This window comes from Oryctolagus cuniculus, chromosome 11 (genome assembly GCF_051225735.1).
Source record: "Oryctolagus cuniculus isolate XC-2025 breed Fujian yellow rabbit chromosome 11, ASM5122573v1, whole genome shotgun sequence".
NCBI lineage: Eukaryota > Metazoa > Chordata > Mammalia > Lagomorpha > Leporidae > Oryctolagus > Oryctolagus cuniculus.
Genome location: NC_142877.1, coordinates 14,476,157 through 14,485,511, shown reverse-complemented (window position 1 = coordinate 14,485,511; position 9,355 = coordinate 14,476,157).

Here is a 9,355-nt window from a genome sequence, read left to right as displayed (position 1 = left end):
ACAAAACACACCGCGCCCTCCCCAGCCCGCGCCTCTGCAGGGACGCACACCCAGCTACAGGCGGGCTTGTGGGTGCACAGCCTCCCGGCTGCCTCCACTGCTCCCCCGGCCAGGGCCGCCTCAGGCTCTGCCCAGATGACAGCAGTCGCTTCCTGCTCTCCCCTTGCTCCTAACAAGACTCTGCTGTACATGGCAAGTCAGGTCACGTCTCTCATTTTCACCCCAAGAAAAGCAGAGGCTTCTATCCGCAGCCACCTCTCTGCTGCCCTCACCTCCTACCGACACACAATGCTCCAGCCTCCTTGCTGTTTCGCCAACAAACCAGACATGCTTGACCCCAGGGCCTTTGCACTGGCTGTTCCCTCCATCTGACATCATCTTCCCCCAGGCACCCACATAGCTCATCCCCTTGATCCTATTCCCCTTTGGCTCACAAACTCCATTACCCTGGAACCCACCCTGGCCGCCTCATCCCGTGCCCCCTGTGCCACTCTCAATCTTCTCCTAGAGCCCACAGCACCTTGTCACACACTACATGGCTCATTCAGCTGTTGCCACGTGATTTGCTGCCTCACTCTTAGGTGCTGGGAGTTCTTTCTTCCGCTTTGCTCTGGGATGGATCCCGGGGACCACCAGGATACAACCAAGCCTTGTGATTACTGAGTGACAAAATCATTTGTCTTGCATGGGAGAAAACATATGTAAGCCAGACAGCGATAAAGGGCTAATATGCAAATTATATAAGGAACTTAAACAACTGAACAGCAAGAAAACAATGAATCTGATTTTTTAAAGACCTGGGCAGCTGATGCAGACCCTGAGAGGCAGCAGTGCCAGCTCGGTATCTGGGTTCCCGCCAGCCTATGCGAGACTCGAGTTGCATTCCTGGCTCCCCGCCTTGGTCCAGCGCAGCCATTAGGGGCAGCTGGGGAGTGAGCCAGCAGGTGGGACCTCTCTCTCTCCCTGTGTCTTTCTCTCTGTGGTTTTTAAGGGCAAAAGATGCAGCAGGCATTGAGCACAGCAACTCCAATGCTGCTCGGGACGCCTTCATCCCAAACGGGAGTGCCACGATTCCAGTCCCAGCTCCACGCCCAATTCCAGCTTCCTGCTAATGTGCCCCCAGGAGGCAACAGCTGATGGCTCAAGGTCCCCACCATTCATGTGCGAGACCTGGATTGAGCTCCTGGCTCCTGCTTAGAGCCAGTGTTATGGCAGGCAGATCGGAACTCGGCCATCTGTCTGTCTGTCTGTCTCTGCTTTTTAAATCACTGCTCAAAGCATACATACAAATGACCAGCAGGCTTGTGAAAAAGTGCTGACTCTCACTGGTCATCAGAGAAATGCAAACGAACACCACAAAAAAAAAAAATCAAAGAGCTCCTGTTGCCCAAAAGGCAGAGGTGTGTGAGTGTCAGCAAAGATGTGCAGGAAAGCGAGCCCTGGGCACTGCTGTGCAAGGCAAGGCAGTGCAGCCATCCCGGAAATCAGCCCCGACGTCCAGGTGCACCGTGGACTCGGCACGTGTGGAGATCGCCCCAGAGGCAGAGACATGGGGGATTCTGTCATGTGTGACAACACGGACGGAACACGCGGTCACTCAATGGTGAAACAAGACAGCCACCAAAAGACAGACACGGCACCATGTCACCTCCGCGTGGCACCCGAACCAACCGAACCCACGAGCTCACGGCGCAGGGAGTGGACAGGGCCAGCTTCGGTTGGGCAAGAGGAGTGGGCTGTCGGAGCTCTGTCGCACGGCTTGGTCACCGCGGTTAATGGCGATGCGTTGTGTGCAGTCCTTCGGCAGCAGTAAGAGGATCTGTTTCCTTTCTTTTTTTTTTTTTTTTTTTTTTGACAGGCAGAGTGGACAGTGAGAGAGAGAGACAGAGAGAAAGGTCTTCCTTTGCCGTTGGTTCACCCTCCAATGGCCGCCGCGGCCGGCGCGCTATGGCTGGCGCACCGCGCTGATCTGATGGCAGGAGCCAGGTGCTTCTCCTGGTCTCCCATGGGGTGCAGGGCCCAAGCACTTGGGCCATCCTCCACTGCACTCCCGGGCCACAGCAGAGAGCTGGCCTGGAAGAGGGGCAACTGGGACAGAATCTGGCGCCCCGACCGGGACTAGAACCCGGTGTGCCGGCGCCGCAACACGGAGGATTAGCCTAGTGAGCCGCGGCGCCGGCCGAAGGATCCATTTCAAACGCTCTCAAAACCAAAAATAAATGTCTGGGGCGGCAGATTAGTTAAGTAGCTCTATCTAATCATTCCACAGTTCATACACCTAGAATCACACTTTCGTACCCCATAAATACGTACAGTGTGTCAATTTACAATAGAATACACCCATCTTTCCTGCCCGAGAGGCTTACTTAGCGAAGTAAATATGGAGCCGAAAAACTGGGTTGTTTCTTCACAGAATTCCCTGGGGGCCAGGTCTGCGGGCTCAGACTCAGTTCTCAAAGACCAGAAGCATCAGCCAGGGCCAGGGCACCTGACAAAATGAATGTGTCTTGTGCCTATTCCCAGACGTAGAGAAACCTAGAGGAAGGACCCGGACATCTGAGCTGTAACCTGCACCTCGCAGAAAGATCTAAGAGTAAGATGACCTGGGCGCGTGCGAATTCTGGAGGGTGGAAGAGAGGACACAGTGGTGGGTGCTGCCCCCTAGTGGCAGTTCAGCACACAAACAGCCCGGAGGCCGCCGACCCCATTGCCGCCCACCCCGTTTCCCGGATGTAGAAATAGGGTCCCAGCCAAGGGAAGGGACTTGCCCAAGGCCTCAGCGGGAGACCGGGAGAGGGCCAGGCCTACAGTTCTCTGTGTCTTTTCTGAGCGTATTACTTGAGCTGATGCCCGTAAGAACCACCGCCCAGCCCCGTGCAGGGGCTCCATTTGTCCCCAGTCAGCTCCTGCCTCTCATTGGCCACAAGGATCTTTCTCGGGGACACTCACGGCCCTGTCGCTCTGAGTTGCCCTCCGGTGGGGCCCAGACTCTTCCCAGGACGTGGGCAACTGGGGCTCCCTGCTCTGGCCAGCTCCCCACCTCCAGGCCTCTGTCTGGGCCTCATTTTCCCCAACCTGTTCCCATGGGTGACACCAGTTACTTGTCACGAGTCCCATCCCCCGTCTCCCTGGAGCTAGCCCTCCAGGGCCCTGGCCCTGGTCCCTGTCACCTGCAGGGGGCTCCAAGCCTGCCACCCCCACATCCCCCTCCCCTCTTCTCGTAGACCACGCCCACCAGGACCTGCACACCCTGGTCCTTCCCCAGGGCTGCACAGGGCGCAGGCCCCAGCCCACACCCTTCCAGACACTGCAGTACAAAAGCCCGGAGGACTGGCAGCCTCCTGGGAGGCGCCCCTCCCTCTGCCTGGGAAAGGGGAGGCCGACGGCCACCGCATGCCCATGGCCAAAATATGGACTAGGGTCAGAGGTACACTCCTGCTGGCGCCGCGGCTAAACTAATCCTATGCCTACAGTGCCGGCACCCCGGGTTCTAGTCCCGGTTGCTCCTCTTCCAGTCCAGCTCTCTGCTGTGGCCTGGGAAGGCAGTGGAGGATGGCCCAAGTGCTTGGGTCCTGCACCTGCATAGGAGACCAGGAGGAAGCACCTGGCTCCTGGCTTCAGATTTGTGCAGTGCGCCGGCCGTAGCAGCTATTTGGGGGCTGAACCAACGGAAGGAAGACCTTTCTCTCTCCCTCTTTCTCACTGTCTAACTCTGCCTGTCAAAAAACAGAACAAAACCAAAAAAAAGAGGTACACTCCCAGGGCTGGAGTCGCATTCTAGCTTGTTCTAGGGAATGTATCTTGTGCCCCTTCCGCAGGGAGAACTCCGGGCAGGGGCCAATGCTCCGGAGTGGAGAGGCACTGGCAGAGTCCCCGGGAGCCTGTCAAACCCCGACTGCTGGGCCTCCACCGCGCCGATGCACCAGGTCTGGAGCAGAGCTCCAAAGTGTCCATTTCTGCGGGACCACACACCAGAATCCACTATCCTAGGGAATTCTGGGGCCTAGGACAAAGAAGCCCGGGTCCTGGCATGGCCCTGTGGACCACAGCTGCCCTGCCGACCTGTGTGGCTCAGCTTGGGAAAAGACTCTTCCTTCCCTCTGTCACTTCTGCTGGGCGTCTGTCACACTGGCCTAACCTTCCACCCTGACGTAGCTGGGTTTCCGTCACTTGCCACCTGGAGTCCTCATAGTTTCTCTGGTTTTCTCGGCTTTTCCCCTAAACCCCATTTGTTCATCCTGCCTTGGTCCTGGCCAAGACTCTAGAAGGGCTCTGCGTAGGCAGCAAGCCCCAGGAAGGGGCCGAGGAGTGGAGCCGCCCACTCGCCTCCTCTTCTGTGAACACTGAGATGATGAGTCCACCGACTGCCGGGGCCCCCTGAATATCAGGCCCAGCCTTTGAACATAGCATCCACCCGTCTGGAGACAGCCCACACACCCGCCCCCTCGTGGGTGGGCTCCACTTGCGCTGTTTCCCTGGCTGTGGGTGGAGGCAGAGGGGGTGGGGAACACGCGTGGGCTCAGGGTCTGGCTGCTTGTGGGACAGCATCATCTTTTCTTCTAACACGTGTTAGAGGGACCGCTATCCCGCGTGGTCAGCTAGGGACCCGGGCTCATTCTTCCTGTGGCTCTGCCATCCCCTAAACCGAGTTCCTATCCTGCAGAAAACAGACCCTGGGCAACTGTGTGTATGGAATTCAGGGATTCATGAACTTGAAAGGAAAAATACGACCTCTTTATGTACACTAATCTCTGACATGCAACACCACCGTCTGTTATGCACCGGACAATAAATAAAGCCGTAATACTTATGTGCTGCCAATGGCAGTCACATTGGAGCTACTGCGGACATCTCAAGATACTGTATGTGCTGTCACTACGGGGACATCTCGGGAGTTGGACAGCTCTCCTTGTCCCAAAGGTTTCTGAAGAGGCTGAGCTCACACCTTCACAGTTTGTGACTGCACCCTGATACTTTGTTTCCTTTGTAACTTCACTTGTTCTAATTCATCCATTTCAAGTTAATCTCAGAGAAGAAAACCATGTGGCTCATGGTTTCATGAAGAAAAGCAAGGGAGCCGGTCTTAGGGCTTGGAAGTCCTCCCCGGGGTCCTCTTCCTGCATGGTGTGGTCTGAGTGACTCGCGTGTTGTCCCCTCCCTCCCCGGGGATTCGAGGTCTCCCGCGTCTGGATTCAGACTGGGTGGAGAAGCTCACCTGCGTCTCAAGGCCCTGGCTAGCAGTAACCCTCCCGGTGCTGCTCAGATGCCACTGGCTCAGTCCCATGATCGTCCCTGAATGCAAGGGATGCTGGGAAGTGTAGTATCCGGCTGCGCAGGTATCTTGCAGAGACAGCTCCACACTGTGGAGTATTTGTCAGAGTTACAAGGAAAATTTTTTTTTTTTTTTACTGGCAGAGTGGACAATGAGAGACAGAGAGAGAGAGAGAGAGAGAGAGAGAGAGAAAGGTCTTCCTTTTGCCGTTGGTTCACCCTCCAATGGCCACCGCGGCTGGCGCGCTGCAGCTGGCGCATCACGCTGATCCGATGGCAGGAGCCAAGTGCTTCTCCTGGTCTCCCATGGGGTGCAGGGCCCAAGCGCTTGGGCCATTCTCCACTGCACTCCCAGGCCACAGCAGAGAGCTGGCCTGGAAGAGGGGCAACCGGGACAGAATTCGGCGCCCCGACCGGGACTAGAACCCGGTGTGCCGGTGCCGCAAGGCGGAGGATTAGCCTGTTGAGCCTCGGCGCCGGCCACTCTCTTTACCAATCTGTTTGACCAGCTCAGCCGGCTAACTAGCGCTGTCCATTCTGTCTGAATGCAACACTCCTGCCACCGGCCTGATGATGCTCACGGCGGCCTCTCTCTGGCATCCCTGCCGCCTCTGGCTAGCTGTCACCAAATAGCATGCTTGAGACCCTGTGTGCCAGCCGCGTTCCTTATTGTACTGTTATCACTGAATTCGATATACCATACGCTGATGAAATATGGGCACAAAAGGAAGAGGCCTATAAAGACTAGTTGCTTTAAAAAAAAATGTTAAATTTGGTATGGAAGAAACAAGTACAAATAAGATCTGGACAAGGTAACCATTGAGAATGGAGGGGTATTTGCACTCAAACTGCCACATAGGGTCTTCAGTCCCTGCTCCAGCTTTAAAAAAAGAAAACTTGATTTTTTTTGAAAGGGAGAGAGAGAGAGAGAGAGAAACAATCCCATCTGCTGGTTCAGTAATCAAATACTTGTAATGGGGGCCGGCGCTGTGGCACAGCGGGTTAACGCTCTGGCCTGAAGCGGCAGCATCCCATGTGGGCACCGGTTCTAATCCCAGCTGCTCCACTTCCAATCCAGCTCTCTGCTATGGCCTGGGAAAGCAGTAGAAGATGGCCCAAGTCCTTGGGCTCCTACACTCACGTGGGAGACTAAAAGAAGCTCCTGGCTCCTGGCTCCGGATCAGTGCAGCTCCGGCCATTGCAGCCAGTTGGGGAGTGAGCCATCAGATGGAAGACAGACAGACCTACCTACCTACCTACCTACCTACCTTCCTTCCTTCCTTCCTTCCTTCCTTCCTTCCTACCTACCTTCCTTCCTTCCTTCCTCCCTCCCTCCCTCCCTCCCTCCCTTTCTCTCTCCCTTTCTCTCTCTCTCTCTCTCTCTCTCTCTCTTTTTCTCTTTCTCTCTCTCTGCCTCTCCTCTGTGTAACTTTAACTTTCAAATAAATAAATAAAAATACTTGTAATGGCCAGGGCTGGACCAGGCAAATGCTGGGAGCCAGGAAAGAATCCAGCTCAGGACTGCCATGTGGGCGGGAGGAACCGAATTACCTGGGCCTCATCACTGCATTAGCAGGAAGCTGGAGCCAGGAGCCAGAGCTGGGAATGACACCAGGCACTCCAGTGTGGATGTGGGCAGCTCAGCGAGTGTCTTAACTGCTAGGCTCAATGCCTGCTCTCTTGTTCCACTTTCAATAAAGCAGATGTAGAACTAAGAACATCGATTCTGGGGCCAGCGCTATGACGTAGTGCGTTAAGCCACCACCCGTGTCATCGACATCCCACATGGGTGCCGGTTCAAGTCCTGGCTGCTCCATTTCCAATCTAGCTGCTAAAGCTTCTCTAACTGTCCAACCAGTGGTCCCAACGAGCTGGATACGTGAGCCTTGACAGGATTCCTCCTCCTCCCCCATTTTACGGTGACTAGATCGAGGCCCAGGATGACAGCGGGTTGGAGCCAAGGCTCAGCACCAGCCAGCCTTGTTGCAAACTCTGTGCTCTTTCCCCTCTCCACCCAGTCCTGCTTTCCGCTAACAGAGGTGCCCTGCACCTGGGCTGTCCAAAGCAGCAGCCAGAAGCCACAGGCGCTACCCAGCGCTTGCCATGAATGTGTAAATGTAGCTTAATCCGAGTGAGAATGACCGTTACCATAAATGGCCACCTGTGGCGAGCAGCTCCCAGGCTGCACAGCACAGCGCTGCTTGCTTCTCTTGAACGTCTCTGCCTTGGCCGCCTCGAGCCACTGGTGCCTCCTTAAATACAAGCCCCGCTCCTCTTGATGCCAACGTAACTATGGGGACTGGGGAACTGAGGGCCTGGCCTCTAGCTGCAGCAGCTGAGCCAACTGCTTTCTGGGCCAGCACCAGCCCAGCTCCCAGCAGCAGGAAGTGCCGCCATCAACAGCCAGAGTCCAGCAGATGTGCCACCCCGGGGAAGCCCAGCTTTGGACAAACTGCCACAGCCTCCCATGCCCCACCTTCCTCTTCTGCAGAGTGGCCCCGCCGTGAGGAGTAAATGAATGATGCCTCTCGAACCCTCGGAGTGCCCCTCAGTGCAGACCAAAGGAGCAGAGGAGGAACATGGACTTGGCAATGCGGAGGGAAGAGTCGTCCCCCGACCCCGCCCCGTGGGGATGCTGACACTGTAGACCAGGGCTTTAACCCACTGCACCACAGCACTGGCTCCCTTGAAGAGAGTCTTTTAAAAAAGCGTTCCATTAAGAAAATTCTCAATTGCACAAGAAAGTAGTGAGAACGGTTGAATAAGCTCCTGTGCACCGATCAGTCAGATTTTTAAATTATTAGCCGAGTAAAGGCAGTCAGAGCATCATTAATCCAAAGACATCCAAAGGCTGCAGGGACGTTCAGCAGCTTGGACGAAATGGTCACAGAGGCGTGGGAGGACTCCAGCCCCAGCTGGGACCCAACCCTCAGAGACGGGTTCATGTTCAGACAGCTGTTATTCACCCCCAGATGAGATCCTTCTCAGCCCGGAACAGTGGGGCCCCCAAGCGGGGCTTGGCTCAGGTGCTTGTCCGGTGATACTCAAGGTTCCATCTCCCCGTGTCCCCCCAACCCTCTGGTTCGTCTTCCAGTGCTCAGAACATTCTAGGAGGTCCCCGAATCCCACCAAGACCGTTCTTTAAATAAGAAAGAGGCTGCTTTTCATTCCTTGCAATCCAGATCCCTGAATGATAACCAGGCTTCAGAAATACCACTGCTGCCATCTCCAGGGAGCTGGTACCATTCAAACCCTGGTTTGTTCAAACGACCTGCTCTTTCAGGGAAGAGACCAGAGCGACCTTAGCAGGGAAAAGGCTAGCACCCTCCGGCCTTCTGGAAAATTACTGAGCTACATTCTAAGTATAAAAATCAATCCCTTAGGGGTCCAGCAGGCCTGGGGACCCTGCAGGGTGGAGAGGGGAAGAAGAAATGAATTGGGTGGAGAGAGTGCTCACGGTTGCTGGGCGCTGCTCAGGTGGGACGGCTCTGCACACTGTTAGGCAGAGGCAAGGAATTGAAGCTTAGAGATAAGTCACTTCCCAAGGCAGAACCTGGTCTGGCTCAACGAGAAGCCCATGTTCTTTAAAAAAAAATTGTTTAATTTATTTGAAAGGCAGAGAGACAGAGAGATAACTCCTATTTGCTGGTTCACTCGCCAGATGCCTGCAATAGGCATAGTTTGGCCAGGCCAAAGCCAGGAGCGAGAAATTCCGTGCAGGTCTCCCACATAGGTGGCAGGGACCCAAGCTGAGCCATCACCTGATGTTCGCAGGGTGCGCATCAGCAGGTAAGCGGAACAGGGAGTGGAGCTGGGGCCCCAACATGGGGTGTGGGCGTCCCAAGGGCTTCCGTGGCCACAATGCCAGATGCCACCTCTCCAATTTCCTTCTCTACCACGGTGGCCTTAGATGAGTTTTCTCGCTCACTCCCTCCCATTCTGAGCCTCAGTTTCTTCTCGCTGACAAGGTCCTGGCAAGGCCTGCCTGACTCGGGAAGTTTTCCGAAGGGCCAAGGCTCACAAGGGACAAGAAGTTCTTCGAAGGGCGTCTAGGCCCAGCCGGGGACTGGGACTCTCTTTTGTG